This window comes from Trachemys scripta, chromosome 2 (assembly GCF_013100865.1).
Source record: "Trachemys scripta elegans isolate TJP31775 chromosome 2, CAS_Tse_1.0, whole genome shotgun sequence".
Lineage (NCBI taxonomy): Eukaryota > Metazoa > Chordata > Testudines > Emydidae > Trachemys > Trachemys scripta.
Window position 1 is genome coordinate 59,292,417 of NC_048299.1, and position 23,939 is coordinate 59,316,355.

General features: G+C 44.1%; 1 protein-coding gene across 3 annotated transcripts in view; it reads right to left on the reverse strand.

The window, feature by feature from the left end:
• Nucleotides 1-23,512, reverse strand: part of OSBPL3 (oxysterol binding protein like 3) — a 121,682-nt gene extending 98,170 nt beyond the window's left edge. For 2 of the 3 annotated variants that reach the window (XM_034760653.1, XM_034760651.1), the window contains exon 1: nucleotides 23,385-23,512. The gene's annotated coding sequence lies outside the window, so the exon portion shown is untranslated. Of the gene's footprint in view, nucleotides 1-22,113; nucleotides 22,369-23,384 lie in introns of those variants that run through there. The other variant, XM_034760652.1, reaches the window with a different exon arrangement.
• Between the last annotated feature and the right edge of the window lie 427 nt (nucleotides 23,513-23,939).

Below are 23,939 nucleotides of genomic sequence, written 5' to 3' on the forward strand. Positions count from 1 at the left end.
TTTCACTTGCAGTAACTTGCGTTGTGTAGGAGTGGTTGAAATAGTGTGACGTAAAAGTTATTAGTCAGACACTCCTAAATCCATTGGTTAGCATTTTTTCCAAATGACTCACAAATTAGACTATCCCATGTTAAATAGGTCTCACTGTCTAGGTAATAAAATTCCTTCTTGAGAAACCAAGAAGCTTGTAGCTTCAACTCCTTGTGCCATTTATATCTGTAAAAATTAAAACAAAAATATTCTGATTAGAAACAGGCTATTTATCAAATTATAATTGAGATATATTGTTGTATACATTCCATTAGATACTCTGATATGGATCTCAGCAAAGTGACACATATGCAGAAGAGTACATTTTAATGCACTTCTAACACAGAACTGTTTGGTGAATTAACATATGGCTAGTGGAAGTGTTCAAATTTCCCACAACCAAAATATGTAGACTTTTGGTGTGATTATTTTAAAAGAAATAAGGAGCAATTACTATTTGGGGGGGAGGAGGGGGAGAGAAAGGATCTTTCCTGCCAAAACCTAAGTCATCCCTAAACCAAAGCAGGAAAAAAAAAAAAAAATGTGAGCGGCATAAGCCAAAAAACCACACTAACACACCACGATTAATAATTGCAGTTTTAGCATGGTCTACAAGGTCCAGGCTTTAGACAGTAATTTCATAGTTCAAGGTAATAGAAGGGAGTTGCAAGTAGAAAGCTTCACTATTTTGTTCTCCAAAAAGCTGCTTTTCTGCCTAAAAACCAAAAATCCCACTTCACTAAAAGCCACATAAAACAAAATTGGATAATTTCCCACAGCCCTACAGCAGTGGCTTTCTGAGCAGACCTATTTGCGTAGAAAGGACTGCTCAGCCTTGTCTTTACTGGAAAGTTAACTCGAGTTATAACTAGAGCATTACTCCTAATTTGAGTCTTGCCCACATCCCGGACCAACAAAAGTTTTACCGACAAAAGTGCTAGTGTAGACATAGCCTTATTCAGCTGCTAGCACAACCACTCTGTAGCATGGATGCTGGCTAGCACCACTTGAGTGCAACTAGTTCTCCAATCTACCCCTACCCCTCGCTACTATGCCCAGAAAGAACAGACAAGTTCCCCCACAATTCAATGGGAAAGAATTCATAGAAGAGCTCACCTTACTGCAGCACAAAGAACCATGGGTCACGCCCCAGAAGTCCTAGCAACACACACAAGTAGTGCAGCACCAGTGTGGACACAACAACTTAAGTGTTGCCCTGCAGTGGAGTGATTCTCATTTGAGCTACACGAACGGGAGAGGAGTAACTTAAGTCTACATCACTACAGCGGTAACTCGGTAGTGAAGATAGACTCTTCGTCAGATACCTCAGCACACAGTGCATTTCCTCCATTCAGCCAAGCTCTGCTCTCTTCTTGGCATTGTAAGCAAGACCCCAAAACTTTAGCCTGTAACACAGAACATGCCTGTGTGACACACAAGTTATCTGTTGATATATCAGCCAGCCTGATAAGACTATAGAGTTTGCTCTTCATCTCCTGAATACCTCAGCAAGTTCTTTCCACAAGTCACTTTGCTTGTTTTTTGTTGGCCCAATTGATAATCCATGTTTACACATAGACTGAATTCCTGAATACTGTTGCAATGCAGTGCACTTCTGGATCTCCACTGAAATATACAGGCTAATTTGACCCCATCCTCCTCCAAACATTTTGTAACTCTGAATGGCAGACAATTTTTCAGCTTTTTTTTTTTTTTTTAGTTTTAGGAAGAAAGAATTCCACATAAGTAGTCACTTAAGTCCTGTATCTTACCTCCCAAAAGAAGCCCTCAGCTCACCTATGGTCAGAGGAAACGCTACAAAAAGACACACTGAAAGCGTATCTCAAGAAAACGGATATGGGCATCACAAGCTGGGAGGAGGAAGCCACCAACTGACCTCAATGGTACCACATCATCCATCAGGCAGCGGCCTGCTTCAAGGAGAAGCACCTGGCCCTCAAAGCTGAAAAGACAGAGAAAGAAGGAAGGGGGGGGGAAGAATTTTCTCCCAGCAGAAGCTGCTTTGACAGGAAATGTCTGTTTACTGCAGGCAGATTTGGGTGGATCCAGGATCGGACTCCTGAGTCGTTTCAGGACCCATATGTAAATCCGTGGTAAAGATCATCCTCGAATTGAGGGATCGCTGATGTATTAACATATCTGTATGCCAAGTTCACAAGTTTCTAAAAAGATTTCAGAAGAATTTAAGGTATGAGTCACTGAAGAAGAAGGAAAAATTAAGAAATAAGAAAGTATATTTGCCCATGGGTAACCACAGCCAAGGAAAGATACAAAAAATTGTTTGGTACCAAAGAAAGAGGAACCAGCAACACAACTGCCCATTTCACAACCACAAGGCAATCAAGCTTTTTTCTACAGTGCCAGTTTCACAGAAACTACACATTCCTGAAAGTATTTCTGGGGCAAAAAAGAGTCTACCAACAAAACAAAGTCAACATTAAAAATTAAACACTGCGCAGCAATAAAGCAGACATTCTTCAACAAGTACCTGGAGTGATCTAAGTGCATTATAAAAATCACACTAAGGCTTATGTATAAAAGCCATAGATGCACTCAAATTTATTTTTAAGAGAAACTGCACATTAAAATAGTTTGCATGAACTGCACCACAGATAACATAAAACCATAAGAACGGCCATACTGGGTCAGACCAAAGGTCCATCCAGCCCAGTATCCTGTCTACCGACAGTGGCCAGTGCCAGGTGCCCCAGAGGGAGTGAACCTAACAGGTAAATATCAAGTGAACTCTCTCCTGCCATCCATCTCCACCCTCTGACAAACAGAGGCTAGGGACACCATTCCTTACCCATCCTGGCTAATAGCCATTAATGGACTTAACCTCCATGAATTTGTCTAGTTCTCTTTTAAACCCTGCTATAGTCCTATTTACAAAAAGTCAGTATATAGCACTACCCATGCCACCCTTATTTCTGCACTGCTGCTGGCAGCGGCACTGCCTTCACGAGCTGGGTGCCCAGCCGCTAACTCTCCTCCAGCCCAGCTCTGAAGGTAGCACAGAAGTAAGGGTGGCAATATTGCAACCCCCCTACAATAGGCTTGGGATCCCCTTTTGGGTCAGGACCCCCAGTTTTAAAAATGCTGGTCTACAGGTTGCACTGCAATGTGCACATCTGTCCTTCTCCAAACCTAGTCAGCCATTCGTCCTCTCTATTACTTAATGGAAAAGCACTAAAGAGACCTTTGTCTCACGGCACGGAACAAAGATTTCTGTAAATTCCAGTTTTAATGGTAAGTTTTTCACATCAAGCTCTAGTTTCCCCATCTCAAGAATTCATAACCAGTACCTAGCTCTGAAGATTTATTTCTAGCTGTCAGCTAACAATATACGGGTTCATCAGCATTTCTGGTCAGCTAATTAAAAAAAAACCACACACACACACACACACACACACACACACACACACAATAAGAGTTGAAGTGAGACAGCAAGATACCCTCCCACCACCTCTTCTGTTTTTCAAGAAGCACTGGCACCCAATGTTTTTCTTAAGAAGACCCCTAGTGACCGACAGATAGGTACCCCTTTTATTTCCTCATTCATGCATGCTGCAGCACAGTTGTCATCAACTTCTCCCCGCTGCCTATTTTCTCTCCTGTTTCACCAACCCACCTCTTCTTCTTTAATATGTTGGACTTATTTTTGTTCTTTTGCTCTTGTTTTGTGGCTTTCCCTCTTTGTTCCCCCACTCACAGAAGTCAGAAACAGGGCTGGCTCCAGCATTTCTGCCACCCCAAGCAAAAAAAAAAAAAAAAGCCGCGATCGGCAGCAGCAATTGGAAAAAAAAGAGCCACGATCGGCGGTGGCAGTTCAGCAGCAGGTCCTTTTTCCTAGAGGGAGTGAGGGACCTGCTGCCCCCGAATTGCCACAGGTGCCACCCCCTCCCTTGGCTGCCCCAAGCACCTGCTTGTTAAGCTGGTGCCTGGAGCCGGCCCTGGGCAGAAAGCTACCTGAGATGGGCGTGGACATTCACTGGGGGCTCCAGGAGCTTAGTTGCATACAGTTTTAGCTGAGTGCCATGGGAGCAGAGGAAAAAAAACCATGAATTTGTGGGTTGCTTAAGAGTACAGCCCTGCCAATGCCATGGGGTTGTGGTCATCCACCTTAGGGACTACTGTGGGAGCAGCAAAGGAAGGAAGGTGGCTTTCAAGGAGCTGTCAGCTGCATTACACACAATAACAGCAGCATGTTTGCATTAAGAAGAGGTGGATCCAAGATGCTACAGCTTACTCTGTTCACTGCCCTGGCCCTTCCCCCCACCCACAGACCGGACTGGCCAAACATTTAGAGGAATGTTGTTTATTCATTAATTTCCCTTTAAAAAGAAGGAAGCCAAGGATGCACACTGAGAACTTGCGCAAAGTTCTGCATTAGAGCATAAAAGGCTACTAAAATTGTTTAGGTCAGTGGCTCTCAACCTTTCCAGACTACTGTACCCCCTTCAGGAGTTTAATTTGTCTTGCATACCCCCAAGTTTCACCTCACTTAAACTACTTGCTTATAAAATCAGACATAAAAATACAGAAGTGTCACAGCACATTATCAAAAAATTGCTTCCTTTCTCATTTTACCATTTAATTATAAAATAATCAATTGGAATATAAATATTGTACTTACATTTCAGTGTATAGTATAATAGAGCAGTATAAACAAGTCATTGTATGAATTTTAGTTTGTACTGACTTCACTAGGGCTTTTTATGTAGCCTGTTGTAAAACTAGGCAAATATCTAGAGGAGCTGATGTACCTCCTGGAAGACCTCTGTGAACCCATGGTTGAGAACCACTGGTTTAGGTGGACTTTGTTACCTCAATTTACTCTCTGAATAAGGAAATTATTACAAGCAGCTAGGACAGTGACCTAGTAGTTTACTTTAAATATTTAAACAGTTTCAGAAAATAAGGATCAGTATATAGTTCATGGGCTCTGTAGGCTTCTTCTACACCAGTGGTTCTCAACCAAGGGGTCCATAACCCCATGTGGGCCCCCATGGGGCTAAACCCAGTAGCTGTGGGGCTGAATCCCACAGCCCTGGTGCTCTCCCCGGGGCAGAAGCCTTGAGCCCATGTGCGGAGTTGAAGGGCATGGGGAGCGTTGCCACCCCAAACTGCAAGTGCCTTACCCAGAGCAGCTCCACCCCTCTCCCCCCACCCCTGAGACCCTGCTCCCTGGCCAGGTCGGAGGCAGGAAGCCCGAGCTGGGCAATGCAGGGCAGCTGCTGCTCTGCATGGTGCCATGGAGCGGGCAGCCGCAGCATTCCCCCGTCTCCTGCTGCTGCCCAGGGTTGTGGCTGCTCCTCAGCTCCCAGCCTCCTTTGACTGCTCGGGCAGCTAGTAAGAACCTCCTGGGAGGGAGGACCTGGCTCCAGGACTTGCAGAGCCCTTGGGAAACAGCAACCACAAGAGGGGACCCTCCCAGTACACAGCCCCTAGCTACCCCCCCTCTCTGCACACAGCCCCTAGCCACCCTTCTCCCTGTACCCAGAGGTACACCCTTCCTGCACAGCCCCTAGCTATCCCTCACCCTGTATCCTGAGCTATGCCCCTCCCCAGACAGCCCCTAGCAACCTTCGCCCTGAGCGTTTTTCAAACTTTTTAACTGCGCCCCCGTACCCCACTTTGAGTTATAATTTTTGGTTGTCCCCCCCCACACACACACACACAACCAGACAGGCTGGGTGGCCTGCTGAAGTGAGTCAGGGGGTAGAGATGGCACCCCCCCCCCCGGCCCCCCGCTGCCGGGCCGGCCCGGGCGCCCCCTCCCCCCCCCCCCCCCCCCAGTCAAACTATACCTATGCCTGAGGGCAGGGCGCCGGCTTTAAGCCGATTCACCCGATTCCATGGAATCGGGCCCCGCGCCTAAGAGGGCCCCGCTCCGGGGGTCTTCGGTGGCATTTCAGTGGCAGGGGGTCCACTCTGGGGGTCTTCGGCAGCATTTCGGCGGTGTGGGGTCCTTCGGTGCTGCGGAAGACCCGGAACGGACCCCCCGCCGCGAAGTGCCGCTGAAGCCCTGGACTGCCGCCGGGTATTGGAAGCGGGCCCCACGGGTCATAAAGCCAGCCCTGCCTGAGGGCCCCTCCCAGCCTGGAGCACCGAGTCCCCATTTATATATTTTAAAATAATACACTGAACATTTATTATAAGTAGACACTTTTAAACAGTGTACCAATAATGCTGCTAAGGAGTGGATAGGAGGTTTGTGACCCAAGGGCTTTCCACTCTCCTCCCTGCCTTATATGCTCTGCTATCAGAAACCAATCAAATATGAGCAGAGCAGCTAAGTAGTGGATGGAGAAGAGTCAGACAGTAGCATGCTTTGTATAGTGACCTGAGAACCCAAGCACCTCACATCCTTCCCATACCTAGTACCAGACTGGGCGCTTCAGACTCTTCCCGCCCCAGTGATTAAAGAGATTGACAGACTTTTGGGGAGTAGGAGTGGAAAGAGAAGAATACACACTGAAGGGAGAAACAGGTGGATCTCAGCAGGAGTGAAAAGAGTAGAGTGCAAAATTACAGATATCTGCTTTCTATCCATATGTAAGGGGACTGTTGCCCCCTTACTAACACAGTGGGGGTGTTTTGGTTGGCTAGCTCCCAGCACTAAAAGGGGAAGGGTTGATGGGAAATCAGGACCCTGAGACTGACAGTCCCCAGGAACAATGAGGAGAAGCCAGTGGTCCAGGTCAGCCTGAATGACAGGGTGGGCAGGCTAATCAGGGAGTCAGGAGGCCAGGGGGCTCCCATCCTCTGTGTGAGCTGGCACTGCCTGGGTCAGACAGAGCGGGACCGAGCTAAGGAGAGAGCAGGGGCCTGAGCTGAGCTGGGAGCAGAGCCGTGCCAGAACCAGAGGGGCCAGAAAAGCAGCCCAGGAAGCAGGTCAGAGGCGGGAACAGAGTCACAGAAGCAGCCCAGGGAGAGAGCAGATCCTGTGCTGGGAGCAGAGCCGCAGCCACAGAGCCAGGTGTGGTGGGGAACTGGGGCCAGCCAAGGGGGAGACCTTGGGCAAAGGGCCCAGTGCAGAAAGACACCCCCAGCCAAGGGGTGGGAGGGAGCCCCTTGGCCAGACTGGGAGGGGGATCTTAACCCGACAGGGGGTTGATGCTGGGAAGAAGGGTCCCACCACCCAAAGCCCAGAGGTGTGTGGCCACCACCATTGCAAGTGTCCAACCCATAGCATCCCTGCAGCGCAGCCAGGGCCTGAGAAGGAGCCTGGGACCTACAAGAAACAGACTGAAGTGCCCTGACGTCCAGAGACACTGTTTGTGATGTTCCCTGCCACAGAGCAGGGTGATGTGTTTTCCTTTAACCTCTCCCATTTTTCTTATTCTTTTTTTAAATTAATTGTTAATTAAACAACTTGTATTTGCTTTAAATTGTATGAAATGCTCAGTGGGTCAGGGAGGTGCCCAGTGCAGAGAGTGTACCCTGGAGTGGGGACACCCTAGTCCCTGCCCTAGGTGACCACAGCAGGGTTGGGGGTCGAGCCCCCCCAGGAATTCTGGGCCCAGCCTTGTTGAGGACTCTGCCAGACAGGAGAATGGAAGGGGAGTCCTCAAGGGTAGGGAGGCCTCTGGGTAAATACCAAACTGGGAGGGATTGCAACTACTTTGGAGGACAGGGTCATAATTCAAAATGATCTGGACAAATTGGAGAAATGGGCTGAGTTAAACAGGATGAAGTTTAACAAAGACAAATGCAAAGTGCTCCACTTAGGAAGGAAAAATCAATTTCACACATACAGAATGGGAAAAGACTGTCTAGGAAGGAGTACGGCAGAAAGGGATCTAGGGGTTATAGTGGACCACAAGCTAAATATGAGTCAACAGTGTGATGCTGTTGCAAAAAAAGCAAACATGATTCTGGGATGCATTAACAGGTGTGTTGTGAGCAAGACACGAGAAGTCATTCTTCCGCTCTACTCTGCTCTGGTTAGGCCTCAGCTGGAGTATTGTGTCCAGTTCTGGGCGCCGCATTTTAAAAAAGATGTGGAGAAATTGGAAAGGGTCCAAAGAAGAGCAACAAGAATGATTAAAGGTCTTGAGAACATGACCTATGAAGGAAGGCTGAAAGAATTGGGTTTGTTTAGTTTGGAAAAGAGAAGACTGAGAGGGGACATGATAGCAGTTTTCAGGTATCTAAAAGGGTGTCATAAGGAGGAGGGAGAGAACTTGTTCACCTTAGCCTCTAAGGATAGAACCAGAAACAATGGGTTTAAACTGCAGCAAGGGAGGTCTAGGTTGGACATTAGGAAAAGTTCCTAACTGTCAGGGTGGTTAAACACTGGAACAAATTGCCTAGGGAGGTTATGGAATCTCCGTCTCTGGAGATATTTAAGAGTAGGTTAGATAAATGTCTATTAGGGATGGTCTAGGCAGTATTTGGTCCTGCCATGCGGGCAGGGGACTGGACTCGATGACCTCTCGAGGTCCCTTCCAGTCCTATAATCTATGAATCTATAAAGGAAGTGGGAGCGAGGACTCAGATCCTTTCGCTAGCCCATTTCACCGGAGTAGTGCAGAAGCCAGGAAAGTTCCCCACAATAGCGGGACCATTCCCCCGCTTACACATGGGCCATGTTTGAGGATTGCAGATCAGCTGCAGATACAAATGTTGTACTCACTAGGGCTCTAAAAATGAGGAACCCCCACCAGGTAAGAAGAAACTGATCTGCTGTCCTGCCTGTGACCACACCAGAGAGGATTTATCTTCCTCCTCCAAGTTTGAGTCAGAGGGTGGGGGAAATGAATCTTATGAGTCCAAGCTCCGTAGGCTTTGATAAGTATCTGGAAATCTGGAGGATTCCTAAGACTTTGTAAAAAGATGGGTTTCTATAATGTTAAAATAACCTAAATTTCACCAGTATGTACAAACCACCCTCCAGTAGCTGGGGGCTATTGATATTAAGCTTATTCAGAAAATTGTTCCTGGGGAAAAAAGTATCTAATGTTTCCAGCAATAATACATACACATCCCAGAAGTTGTTCACTTTCCAGTTCCTTTTCTTAATATTCTTACAAGAATGCCTGAATTGTAGCAATAGCTGCTGAATGCCCCAGCAGCACCTATTACTATGTTTTGAGGCCACTGTGGAAAATGTATAGGTCATTTTTAAGGAAAACTTTTACCATCAAATTGAACAGCTTGCATGTAGTTCAGAAAACGCACATTAAAATAGTCCCTCTAGGTGTACAGTTATTTCCGTCCCCCCAATCATGTGTGTGTCTTGTTTGGTCCAAACTATCAACTAATTAATTCTACATCCCTGTTCATGTGCATGGTCACAGCTACACCATGCTCATTAGGTCACTGCTCTAGAAATCACATGAATTCTTTCTTACACTCCTTAATGGAACAGTTCGATATACTAGAAGGTCATATCCATACACTATCTTCTGTGCACCTCCTTACAGTCCATGTCTCTTGACAATATACAGTTGGATGAACCCAATGTCCCTTGATTCATTGGTCACATGCTTTCCATACTGTCACTGGATATTTTCTGTCTTAGATTTCAGCCTTTACAATCTAAATTTATAACTGCTGTTCTGTCTTAAAGTTATTTTTATTTACAGTTCCAGATTAGTTTGTTTTTTAACCTCATCCATATTATAATTAGGGCTTGTTTTTTGGGGGGGGTTATTAATTTCATTTTTCAGGGTTTATCTTTAATTATTTTTGAGTGTTATGTAGATTTAAAAGAATTGGGGGCTTTCGGAGCTCATTGAATCATAGAATATTAGGGCTGGAAGGGACCTCAGGAGGTCATCTAGTCCAACCCCCTGCTCAAAGCAGGACCAATTCCCAGACAGATTTTTACCCCAAATGTATATTACGTATATTATATACACATTACAGTAGTGCATATTGTAATGTGTAATCTTGTTGTTAGATTCTCTAGTGTGCTTTAATATAGTATTGTTTCAAACAGCACTATGTTCAAGTGCACTAATGAACCTTTAGAGCACACTTGCAGGGTCTCCATGGACCAATCAATGCACAACACGATAGTGTGCTTAAAAAAAAATTACACCCCAGTAGTCCACATTACTACTCTGTGTAGACAAACCCTTAGATAAAAGTAACCATTTCCAGTGTTTATCCAATAAACACTGATTTCATTTTGCATGTGTTTGTTTTGTGGGCGTTTTATCACTTAAAACCAAAACTCAGAAGCGCTAATTGTAATACACATTTCTTTATATCCACTAGTATACCCTAGGGCAATTTTAGCACTGGCATCAGAGAAATACTTTATTTTCCCCTCCATCACTAGTATACTTTTTTAATCTGTCTCATGATTTGTATCTGTTGTCTATAATGTGCTCCCTAGTACCACAACCATTGTCATTTTCATGTTGTTGCTTCTGGAGGGGCTATGTGCCAGAGCAGCGGAGGCATCCAGATAGTGGGAAAGACAACCATACAGTTATCTAGATAGGCCAGAACACGCAAATGCTTGCAGAGAGGGAAGCAGAGGCATGGGGGAGCGGAAAGAAGGCACTCACTCAGTCAAGCAATATGAAGAGTACATTTTAACAGAAGACAACAGTTCTAAAAATATTCCATTTTGATCTCTTGCTCCTGCCTTCCCCATCTCCCTCATTTCAGGAATATCAGTCCACAAATACAGAAGCTAATTAGTCCCTAGTTACATAGGTACACAAGTGAAGAAGCATAGTGTTCAACATATGCCCACAAGTTCCCTCCGACAGTTCAGAAACATTGTCTTATAGTTGGGCAAGTGGCAACAAGTTTGGCCACTGTTGAGCAATGACACTAGGAAAGAAATTCCCTTCAGAGTTCAACCTTAGTGATCAGATCAGCAGATAACAGACTGCGCTAAAACAGCATTATATCCTTGCCAACATGCAAGAGACGAGTAGAAAAAGCTTTCAGCCCAAGCCCTAAAGAAATAGGCATTCCATTCTGCAGTGAGTTGAAAATAATGCACATGGAATGGCTATTCAGATTTAACTACTGTTTAATACTTCAGCTTGAGAGTACCAAAGGAAAACAGTTGTCTTTCTGTATTAAACAAAGGACTGTTTTATGCTACCCCTATAATCTAATCATAGGAAAATAAATAATGCAAGGTCATTTTGCAAGGTATGGTTGGTAACATAATATGAATGGTCATTATTGTAGTGATGTTAGATCAAAGTTATCAAGGCTGTGACGTGGAATCATTAGTTAAGAATCTTCACAGAATATCTTCCATCACAGACACACTTTATCCTTCTTGTAGCTCTGCAGTGGAGAGTACATGTTGTCTCAGGCAAGTGGCAGAATACTTCCAAAGATGAGAAAATTCAACTCATGACAGACCAGGATATTAACAATACCTTACAATTCAACTGCAATGAAACATTAATGAGGCTGTTTGTTTGAAAATAAAAAGATGGCTGAACCCACAGCTAGATCTTAAATAGGAAGTTGTACTTCTTTCCAGTTACAGCTAATCAAGCTAATCAACTCAGACTGAAAGCAGCTTTTGTAAAGCCTGACGGACAGATTTTTTTGATGCATAAGAAAACATTAAAATGATGCCCTAGTACTTGAAATTTTATCTTTTAAAAGAGAAGATCATCAATAAGGGTTCTTCAGTGCACTAGAAGTTACATACAGAAGTCATGGTGGCAGGCAACCAGCTTGAACACGTTATTGTTACTTATCAGAGTAGCAGCCGTGTTAGTCTGTATCCGCAAAAAGAACAGGAGTACTTGTGGCACCTTAGAGACTAACAAATTTATTAGAGCATAAGCTTTCATGGACTACAGCCCACTTCTTCGGATGCATATAGTCTCTAAGGTGCCACAAGTACTCCTGTTCTTATTGTTACTTAGTACAGGGGGAAAATGTTTCACACATTTCCCTTATCAACATTACTATATTCCGCAAAAGAAAAGTGACTGCTACGAGATTTTTTATTTTCAAGAAGTTTCATGCGAGGGTGCAATCCTGGCACCACTAAAATCAAAGGGAGTTTTGCCATTGACTTCAACCGAGCCAGTATTTCAATTTAGGACTTTAAGGTGTCATTCAAAAAGTGTTACAATATAGAGAAATGTTAGCTGTGAAATGCAGTGAAAACACCGGCACAGATATCACACATGTAAAGTTCTAATGCCTTATCTAGGAGACTGAAATTAAGTTATGTTTTCCCAGTTAGCATATTTGTAAAGAGAGAGAGAGAAATCAGATTAAACACTTGAATTACGGTAGTGCAAGCTCATAACTGTTACAATCAAATATTTTTGGTTGGAAAAAAATAAAGCTAATTCCACTGAAACAGACTTGTCATCAATTAGTGCAGGGATATACTGTACTATAGTTACTTGTGCAAAATTATAGTTCCCTCCCCTGTCCCTATGCTTTCCCCCACTTATGACGGTCCTTACCCTCACATTGCCAGTGGGAGTCTGATATGTGAGTGTTTGTGCTCAGTGATTTATGGAGGTTATTTGTAATGAGGAACATTTTTCTTTAAAAATAAATAAAAAATACTTTGCAGACAAGATAAATTGGTCTGATTGGGGGAGGGGGGGGAGAAGAGTAGAGCTGTAGCAGAGCTCTGAGGCTGCACATCTGTGTCTGGTGAGGTCAAATGCGTGGGCTTGGAATTTCAACAGCTCTGGTGGTACCAGAGGAACTTCAAACGGCTACCTGTGAGTACAGTCGGCGTGCCACCAGTGAAAGTGGAGTAGATTGTCAGCACCACAGTTTCCTTCCCTGCTTCCCATCTGGAAGCATTGGTGTACCGTGGTTCAAGAAGTCATCACTTGATGCTTAACAGTTCTCTAACTGTTGCACTATTTCAAACCTTCTGTTTATAGGTAAGATTGGGAATGTTGTGGCAAAGCAGCTCCAGCCTCCATATCTTGAGTTCCCAAGTCTCTAAACTCAACCAGAGTCATTAAACTCAGTCAAAATCAGGTTTTGGCTAGATGTGGTACTGAAACTGCACTGGTTTGGTTGGTTGGTGATCTCCTTTTAGGGCTGGCAGAAGATGAGGTGTCCGTGTTAATTATTGATTTATCTGTCCGTTGCCTCGGATACCATTTACCAACAGTATTCCTGACCTGCCAATGGATCATAGCAAGGGTAAATTATGTTGCTTTTTGAGCTTCTAGAGCAGTTTCCTGACAGCAGGCACCCTTCACAACCTGCCATAAGAGCACAGCCCTTACACTATGTAAAATCCAAGCTCATCTCCTTCCTGGAGCTTGGCCTTATCAATAAGGAAATTAACAATCAAGTAACTTTCAGCTCAAAATTTTCTTCAGACTTGGCCATTCCTAGTGTTCTCTAGTAGGTCTGGTCTGCCCACAGCTTGATCTACCCTTCCCTTAGAGAGTCACACCTACCTCTCGGATATCTAGGGGCTGGTCCACACTAACCCCCCACTTCGAACTAAGATACGCAACTTCAGCTACGTTATTCACGTAGCTAAAGTCGAACTATCTTAGTTCGAACTTACCGCGGGTCCACACGCGGCAGGCAGGCTCCCCCGTCGACTCCGCGTACTCCTCTTGTGGAGCAGGAGTACCGGCGTCGACAGCGAGCACTTCCACTTCCGTGATCGATCTGGGATCGATTTATTGCGTCTAGACAAGACGCGATAAATCGATCCCAGAAGATCGATTGCTTACCTCCGGGTCCGGCGGTAAGTATAGACGTACCCTAAGTGGGGTAATAAGGGACCTGCAGCAGTGAGCCAGCAAAACCCACTTCAGTTTTCCACAAGGATCAACATCTAGTTTCAGGCAAACACCCCCCGCTACCCTGCCACTATCTACAGCTATACCCAGGGCATGCAATCTGGTTTCTTCCTCCCTGTGCAGTCCAGCTCCAATATTTATTTAGATATAAATACTAATTATGTATAAGGATGCCTCAAGCCTTGTAATACAATAAAATCTCAGTAGCACTAAAAATAAGCCAGCCACCTACAATAAAATCCTTCCATCTTTCTGGGAAGAATAGTCCCAGGGGCCTGATTCATGTTTACAGGAAGGCCCTGGTAGGAAAAAAAAAAAAAAAAAAAACATTTACATTCACTCTATGGCTTCTTTATACTGCCAAAACAGTGTAAAAGGGCTTTTGGGTAAATGAGAATCTAGTCCCATCTGTGCAACAGACAAGTGATGGGGAAGCAGAAGATAAAATACACAGAACTTTAAAAAGCCTTTGATTATTAAACAAGCTTTTTTGTATCAAGATATGAGCCTCCTGCTTTTCTTGCTATTCTCAACCCTTTGCAACATAATGGCTCACAGGACATTTCATTCGGGAAGCTAACAGGGGAAAGAAGAAAGAGGGAAAGGAAACTCAAAGGTTCCCACTTCATGGGAATGGCACATGGGACGTGTGCACAAGCACAGATGAGAGGAGTCTCATGCATATACGTGGCTCCACTTGTGGCTGACGTGATGTTAGAGAGTCTGTTTGCATATGGGTGCCTCTATTGGTTGAGCAGAAGCGTGTAGAAATGTACGTCAAGTGAGAAGCAACAGCGTGGGTGTGCTTTGTTGTAGGGCTTGCATGACGAAAAGCATATAATTAGCTATAACATTCTGGAATTTAACACAACTCTACCAGCAATTAAACAAATACAAGCAAAAAAAAAGTAAAATTTATTTTTCTTAAAAAGTGACAGAACAGATTGAGGTCAGAACAACAACATTTATAGAAATTGGGATGAAGAAAAGCTCCAGAACAATGGGAAAACTGCATTATAATAAATCACCAAAGAAAGATGACCTATGCAATTGCAACAACTGGCAAAGCACAACAGTCCTTTCAGGTGACAGGTAAAATTTTCTGGAGTATCATCTTAAACAGAATAAAGCAAGTAGGTGAGACAAAGCTAAGGGATGATCAGGCTGGATTTCAACCCAGAAGATCATGTGTTGACCAGATTTTAACCCTAAGAACAATCATTGAAGGGAGCATTGAATGGCAAAAACTACACCAACTTCATAGATTTCAGGAAAACGTTCGACAGCCTCGATCAATATTCACTCTGCAACATCGTGCAGTGTTACGGTATGCCAACAAAACCCAACACCACCATCTAGGCTTTATAACAGCATGTGGCATGTTGATAAGGTAAACAAAATTGAGCAAATGGTTCAAAATAAACACTGGTGTCAGAGATGCTGTCTCACCTCTGTCAATAGCAAAATCATAGTTCATTGATTTTGCAAAAAGTGTAGACAGATGCAACACAGTCTTTGAATGGCTCATCACAGCACACTAGAAGATTTAGATTTTACTGATTATGTAGGTCTTATAAGTGAGACCTTAGTGAATATGCACGAAGAGACCCAAAGATTGTCCACCATTGCAAAAGAAAAGAGGAGAGAGACAGGGTTAATGATCAGATGATCAGTTATGCTAAAAGAAATCTAATGAGAAACCCAACAACTCAACTCAAACTTTATGTCAGAAGACAAAGGAATACAAGAGGCAAGTCCATTCACACACCTTGGCAGTAATGGACAAGCTAATAGGGATGTCCACAAGGAATAGGGTGACCAGATAGGAAAATGTGAAAAATTGGGATGGGGGTAATTGTTGCCTATATAAGAGAAAGCCCCTAATATAGAGGCCACCTTAAAAAGGAAACAGTATCACAAATTGGCAAGGCAGCAGCTGCATTCACCAGCTTAAACAAGATTTCGTCACCAAAAATCTACAGCTTAAAGAGCAAACTACAAATCTTCAACTCAAATGTTATTTCCATCTTAACACATGGATGTGAAAACTGGAAATCTCCTGAAAGTAAAGACTGTTGTCTAAATACCTTCAAAAGCAAATATCTTAGAAAAATGCTATGTATTACATGGAATTAAATGTATAACAAATGCGGAGATTCATCAGAGAGTTCAACAAACCTTCTCTCTAAAGTTATCCACAAAAAAGATGGAAAAATCTGGGATATGTTAAGAATTAAGCCAGTGTGTGCCATGACAGGCATGCCATTAGGCAGCTAGAAGAACACAGAAAAGGATCTGACTGAAAATTGTATTTGGAGAGGGAAAACGTATGGGACTTAACACAGAGGACATGCAAAGATCTGCCCAGGATAGACAGGGACAGCAGAATCTTGTTCGTACCCAAAGCAATATCTGATGGGGAGGGGAGGATATAGATTCAGTTTGAACTGATATATGTGATTTTTTTTGGCTTTTAATCATCATCATGCATTCCTTCCTGTGTCTAACAAATGCCACTGTTGAGCCATTCTTGAAAGCACAAGGATCTTGAGACAATAATGAAATGAGTGAACATGAGATTTACTTTGAAATCCAGAAATTCACAATGGGGCTAGCTACTCTATTTCAAGTGATGCCTTAGATCTCAATGAAAGTTAGCTTCCAAACATATTCTAGTTTCCATCTGTACACACCAAAGATATACAAGATTTTACTTAGGATTGCGTAGTAGGGGTTTTGTAGCTAAGGACTGAAGAGCATTAGCAGAATTGCACAGTATAGCTTGCACAGTACAGTACCTGCAATACTAAAACTGGATCAAGTCACTAGCTCTTTACTTTCATTATTAGTATTGTGGTAACACTCAGAAGCTGTAAAAGTGTAACATTGAGACATGTCTCAATCTTAAGTACATCAAGATACTTTATTTATATAAATTAAATAAATAAATAAATATGAGAGAGAGACTGAGATGAGCAGCTTCAAGAACTCTGCAAGAGTAGCGGACTAAGAACTGAAGCCGAATGAGTAGGAGTTAAGGAAAAGCAGCATCTCTCAGGATCAGGCCAATAGTAAGAGGCATATTTTCTGTTCTGTCCAGATATTTATAGCACACTCATCACCATAATATCCCAGTTCTTTTACTTTTGTTGATTTGTATGTCAGTCTAGTGCTGAAGGTTAATTTAACCAAATTTCTCTCTTAGGTTATTTCTATATTAACACACACACACCCTTCCTCCACTCCCAGAGAGGTTATTGTTTCATTATTTTAGCTTCCTCTTTGCTTCCAGGCACCTCTGTGGTATGTTGGGATTTAAATGCCTCCACCACAAATGATTAGCTGCACAAGTCTAAATCCACACAACCTGAAGAACGTACCCCTTCCAAATACCAGTAGGGGTTGAGATTGATTGATTGGTTGATTGAGTGTGTGTACACACACACCTGCAGCCAGTTATATATGTAACTGACTGAAAGTGCCAAACCGGCTAAGTTTTGGTCCGGTAACATTTTGTAAGAGACAAAATTAGTTCCAATGCCAAGTTACAGACTCACTGAAGCTAGATATGGGAGAGACCTCATTTTTTTTTTGGTCAATGAAGGGTTGTTCTCTGTGGTCAAGGTCCTGTGAACGCCATATCAAACTGGCCCTAGATTCTGTGCCACTCCTGTGCAACAGATTGGAAGTTTTGTAGCTGCTTATTAATATAAATGAAGCTAAGTATTTTGTTGACTTACATATGAAACAATTAGTACTGTAGCCCAAAGTTATTTTTATATTACATTTAACATAGTTTACAAGCTATTGCCAAATCTTTAATTTTCCAAAATCACAAAAATATATTGCACAACATATAACTGCATCCTAGAATCTGTCAGGGGGAAGCTGAAGCTTTTGGCAGGTGCATAGGAGACAGCTTGAGTTCTTGGTTCCTGAGAAGTCAGGAGAAGCAGCATGGAATTCTGGGATAAGTACATTAATAGGAAACTAAAATGATCAACATTGAAATAGTTAAGTGACATTCAATTTTTCCTCTTTAGGTTTCAGAGTTAACATCGCTTTGAAATGCATTGAGCATTTCACATTTCTGAGCTACCATTTCATGCTATCTGCAAATTACAGAAGATGACAAATTAAAGCATGAACAAAATGTGATAAATTAAAAGGTTTTCTTTGCAACAATTTTTAAAAAAAAAACGCTTATATTTCAGAGCACAATCTGTGATACAGGCATGGATTCTGGGTCCCTGCACAACAGAATATGCGCTACTGTTTTATACAATCTAACTCTGCATTAATCTAATGATGGGGCACCTTCCCTAAAGACCTGAATAAAGAAGGTTTATGAATGGAAAATAGTATCTAATAAGGCCCTTATAGCAATCCATACAGCAACAACACTAATTCTACATATGACTATACTGCAGAGTTTCCAGGCCTTTACCACTAACATCAGATCCTAATGCCATTGCAACCATGGCAAAAGTTTCCACTGGCTTCAGTGGCCCCAGGTGAAGTAAATAAGCCTCTTTAAGAGAAAAGCTAGCCATAATTTTATAACCTACTGCAGCCCTATTCATCACAGCATTCCTTTGAACTGAACACCACAGCAAGCTGAAATTTAGCTAAAAGGTTAATTGCTACAAACCAACAGAAACCTTGATACTCAAACATTAATTAAAATGTAAACTGCTAACAACACTGTAGCAACTGAGAACTCACTTTTTGCCATTAGAATCCATGAAATCTAAGTGTACCAGAATAATGCAACCTTTCATCTGTTCTCTAGATAGTATGCAACAAAAGTACATATAATACAGCAAATGTATGCAGGGGAGGCCCATTACTAAATAAAATGTACTCTATTTATACTCATGTGGTTTTAGCTACTCAATCTCTAGTGAGAGGACAAATATCAAATACCTAGCATTTATATATAGTGTTTGCATTTGCAAGTGCATCACAAAACTATCATTGTACTAAATAAACCCCACCTGAAGTCTCACCAGTGTTTCTTGTCTTTGGTAAGTAAGCTGTAATTCTTAGCTGTGACCTCCTTGTTCTGGGCCTGATTCTGCACCAGCCTCTAGCATGCACATGCACCACTAAGTCATAGTTTATTCCATGAGTAGGCCCACCTTCCCTGGGGAGTAATGTGTGACATCGGGAGACCTGGTGCCAGCTCATGCTAAGGCCCCCAGGCCTCACTGAACACCAACAAATGCATAGCTAGAAACTAGTCTGGTTTATCAGCACATTAGCATTGTTAGAATGTATGTTAAGTTGATAAGAATGTGCTTAGTGTTATAGGACACCGCATTATTGATCTCACTTATAACCTTGGTAGCCCATGGTATAAGGTTATATTGAGTGTTTGCATTGTAAACCTCAGTAACTGTGGAATTCAAACAGTAGAGAAGCCTCCTCTAATGCAAATGCTGGCTTCCTCCAGAAGACTTTAGGCCCTGGCCAGCAAGGCGGCCTTTGAAACCAAATGAGCCAATGTGAGGGTCAAAGAACAAAGACTTTGTTAATTGCATTCTTCAGCCCCTCCAGGAAGAGACCTGTTCATGAACTCATCACATCAGCTTGGACAATGGGGAGAAATGGATAAAAATCTCTGATAAGTAGAAACTGGGTTCTTTTTGGCTGCTTGGACTACAATGTATGTCTACACTGCAATTAGACACCTGCAGCTGGCTCATGCCATCTGACTCAGACCTAGGGGCTGTTTAATTGCAGTGTAGATATGCAGGCTTGGGCTGCAGCCTGAGCTCTGGGACCCTCCCACCTTGCAAGGTTCCACAGGCTGGGCTCCAGCAAGCCCAAATGTCTACACCATAATTAAACAGCCCATTAGCCCAAGTCAGCTGGCATGGGCCAGCCACAGGTGTCTAATTGCAGTGTAGACATATCCTAAAGGGGCAAGAATTACTAAGCAAAGAAAACCACCACCCCACCCTCCCCAGTTTAGTCCTAGAGGACATATGGAGTTTGCTTATTATAGAAGTTGCTATTATCTTTTGGAATCTAAGATTGTAATTCATTTGTGTGTATACATCACCTGCTTTAACCTTGTAAATAACTCATTTCTTTTCTCAGTTAATAAATCTTTAGTTAATTACAGGATTGGCTACAAGAGTTGTCTTTGGTGAGAGATCTGGGTGTGCAATTGACCTGGGGTAAGTGACTCCTCCTTTGGGACTCGGAGTAACCTGAATATTGTTGTGATTTTCAGTGCAAGGGATCAGCTACAACAAAGGCAGGCTGGCCTGAGTGGCAAGATAGACTGAATTGCCCCAGGGGCCTGTCTGACTCCATGGTAAGGCTGTGATAGGGCTTGCGGAGTTTGCTCTTGCTACTTGGTTGGTGAAATCTAATTACAGAACATTCAACCAATTCATTTAACAAGAACTACATTAATTTTTTTTTAATTTCTTACTAGAATAGGAAATAAATTTGTTAATGATTGTTACATTTTTCAACTAAGAGATGGTCCTAATAATTACATTAAAGCTCATGGAAATTAGAATTGTGGTTTCCTGTTTGCCTGAGTATTTCTTATACTTTAAATACTGAATCACACCTACATGCTCTTCTGAAATTCAGTAGGGTCAAAATTACATTATAAAATCTGTAGTTAATCAATGAAAATGAAAAGATGAAACAAATATAAACACCCCCCCCCCCATGCCTTCATCTCAAGAAAGCCGAGGCTGAACAGCACTCTCATGATCATTAGGGGAATGGGGGGGAAACAGGGAAGCCAGATACATTACCTCCCAAGGAAGAGATGGATGTAGTTAAATAGCCTTTTCTATACCCATTCCACATGGTGCACAATATTAAACTACTGGAAATCAGCAAGTGAGAGCTGAGTGTACCAGATGGATTTCATGCAGTAGAATACTTAAATGCTCATTTACTAATTTGGACTCAGTCCTGATGGAAATTACAGTGGCTTGGAAATTGGACTGAAGTGATTGGATTTAATTAACCTATTTTCCTTAGAGGTCGACAGGAGAGAAGAAAAATCATGGCAACTTTGTTTTATACTACTAAAGAAAATCACAGAATTAGCCGAGAGTGAGGCACTTGCAAATATCCTTAAGATCTCTGAAGTTACATTTAGCAGCCAGCTGGCTCCCAGTTATATTTTCCAAAGTACACAGCAAGAGGGGAAAATCTGCAGTGGCTCCCTGCAGACTCCTGGGGAATTCACCTCTCAACCCTGAAGACTTAGTAATTGATACAGGATTATGTTTTAGAAACAGATGCTTAATACTGTATATCAATTAATCTAGAATTAGGTCTATTTCAATGCCACAAAGAAAACACCAGGAAAACACCAAATAATGAAAGTCTTGAATGGTGCACAATTCAAAGCAGGTCAAGATTTTTTTTTTAATTGTGTAATCAAAACAAAATAAATATTCTGTACTGTAACCGCACATTTAAGGATCTCAATGGATTTCAAGAGATGACTAAACTGATATATAAATCCTATTTCTTTTTAGGACACTTTAGTAGAGGGGACAGAATATACATAGACTGACATGGTAATGTGTTTTGTTTATAGTACAATAGAGGAAGAAAGGAACTATTCTACCCTATTGGCTGTATTTCACAAGAGGGAACAGTCTCTAAACCTTCTTCAGACATTTGCACTGAAACTTACAGGAAAGCTGATAGCTCTTGCAATGCAGCAACATGAAGGCTGAGCATAAGTAGCCCACCGCCAGGCCAGTTATTTTCTCCCAAGTCTCCAACTAACCTTAATTCCCAACGGCCTCACACTGAAAAGTGTGTATGTGTGTATCTGTTTTTAAAAGCCACTTTGTTGTTACAAAGTTTTCTTGGTGCCTCTTCAATTTCGCAGCCTCTTCTTCACTCTTTCACCGGGCTGGTAGGGGACACCCCAAAAGGCACAGCTCCTCTTTTCCCAATAAGCTAAGCGAGCTCGTCAGCTTGAGGGCGAAGGGGGGCACGAAGCAAGAGGGAAATCTAACCAGACCCACTTACCTGTACCGTACGACTGATCCCTGGCGCGTTGGGCTCCTCGGGCGTTAGCAGCAGCAGCATCCCAAGCCCCTTGGAAGCCCCCCGGTTCACATCCCCGGGGGGAGATGCAACAAGCCCCCACCCCAGGAAGACCCCCTCAGGGGCAGCAATGCACCCACCAACCCGCTGGGGAGGGGAACAAGGTCCCTTCACTCCCAGGGCGCCGAGCCCCAAGGGCAGGCGGGGCCGGGGTTACCAGACCCCAGCCGGGTGCCTGACCCGCCGCAGGGTCACAGCTGGGTGGGAGTCGGGCACCTACCTGAGCGCTTGCCCGCAGGCAGCAGCCGGGCTAACGGAAGCTCCCCGGCAGCAGCGGCGGCGCCCTAGGCAGATACAAGCAGCTCAGCCCTTCTCCTCAAACGGCCGCTACAGGCGCCAGCAACAAAGGAGGTGGGCGGGGAATGGCAACCAGAATCATAAATTCAGCGGCTCCACCTGGGTGCCCGCTGGCGCGGGGAGCAGAGGGACCGGCTCTTCAGCTCTCTCGACTCCAAGGGAGGTTCAGAGTGGGCGGGCTTCATCTCATTGATTGACAGCTGGACTGACCAAAGAGAACCTCTACTCTGGGCCAAGCAAAGGAGGCGCTAGCGCCCGCCTTCCCGGCTGGTCTGGGGAGGGCGGGTGTTTCCATGATGTCAGCGAGAGGCGCCTCTCGGACAGGTGGAGAGAGAGGATGGGGTGCGGGCGGGCAATACCCTGCTGCCAGCAGCGTGGGGAGCTGTCACTCGGGGGCCAACTGGAGGGCCAGGTCTCCAGCCTCTCCCTCAGCAGCTGGCGCTTTACAGCTCCACCGGCAGCCCAGCAGAGCCAGGTGCTCAGCAGGGTGCTGGGTCAATTTATACACTGGGGGTGCTGAGAGCCATTGAACCAAACTCTAAGCCCTGTAGATAATAGAAAGCTCTTCAAGCCGGGGGTGTGGCAGCACCCCTCGTTTCAGCACTTATGGTACTCAGCACCCAGCTGGCTGGGTCTGGGGCCCCTAGCAGCCGGGCGCTGAAGGCTGCAGAGCCTGGATTTCAATGGACCAAACTGATTCCGAACTCGTTCTGCTGCACCTTTGTCGGAGCCAAGAGACGGGGGTTTCCACAACAACTGGTGCGGTCTGTCCTGGCCGGAGCATGCCTGCTGCCTATGGGGTAACAGGCAGATCTGAGCCCCCCTGGCACGTGTGTGGTGCCCTTCCTCCCGTGCAACCCCCGCTGGAGATCTGCCACCGTGCCCCCAGTAGGCGGTGCACGCGCGGGGACGGGGCTCTCCCCCCAGGGCGCTTACAAGAAGTGTCACTCGAGCTGTCAGGGCTCCGGTCCCACCCACGAGCAGACAGGACCGGGCTGTCCAGACACTGCCAGGCAGCTCCATTTACAAACACGCCCCGGAACGTTCAAACTACACCAGGAAGGTCCGTGCGCTGAATGACCCATGTCCGTTCACACGTGCAAGGATCGCACCTCCGCCTTACTGCGCGCACTAACAAGTACAATGCAGAAATAGAAAAGAAGAGCAACGTAGGGGAAGGAGTCAAGATTATACCTTAATTCTTAAAGGGAGGCAGGAATGGTCCCCAGCCCCTGTTAAACTGTTTCAGGCATAGATCTAACTTCTGTCTGCTGTTCGCCGAACAGGCTCCGTCCTTGCCCATCCTGTGGTTTCGCTCGATGCACTAACAAAGGACAGCCTTAGCCAGTCCCTCCTCCGCTGGGGCGGCTGCCGCTACTGGCTGCTCGGAAGGAGGAGGAGTTGTTTGCACATTACATTTTTCTAGTCATCGCGTTAAATACTTGGCGTCTTTAGTGACAGGACATAAATATTCCATCGTCCAACAACATCATGTTGGATGCTAAGGTTAAGATCTGCTCCGTCAACTTCCAGATTCAGAACTGCTGGGTCAACAAGGAATTTTATGGCTCTCCCTAAAAGGCAGTAGACTCAATTATGAAAAAAAATCAACCTCCCCCGCACAGAAAAAAGCCATTAATACCCTAAAATTAACATGCTTGTCTGAGTTGTGTTGAAAAAGAAGCAACCCGAATCACTGAGATTTTTTTTTGCTTCAAAGATGGTTAGAAGTGCTAAGCTGATTCTATG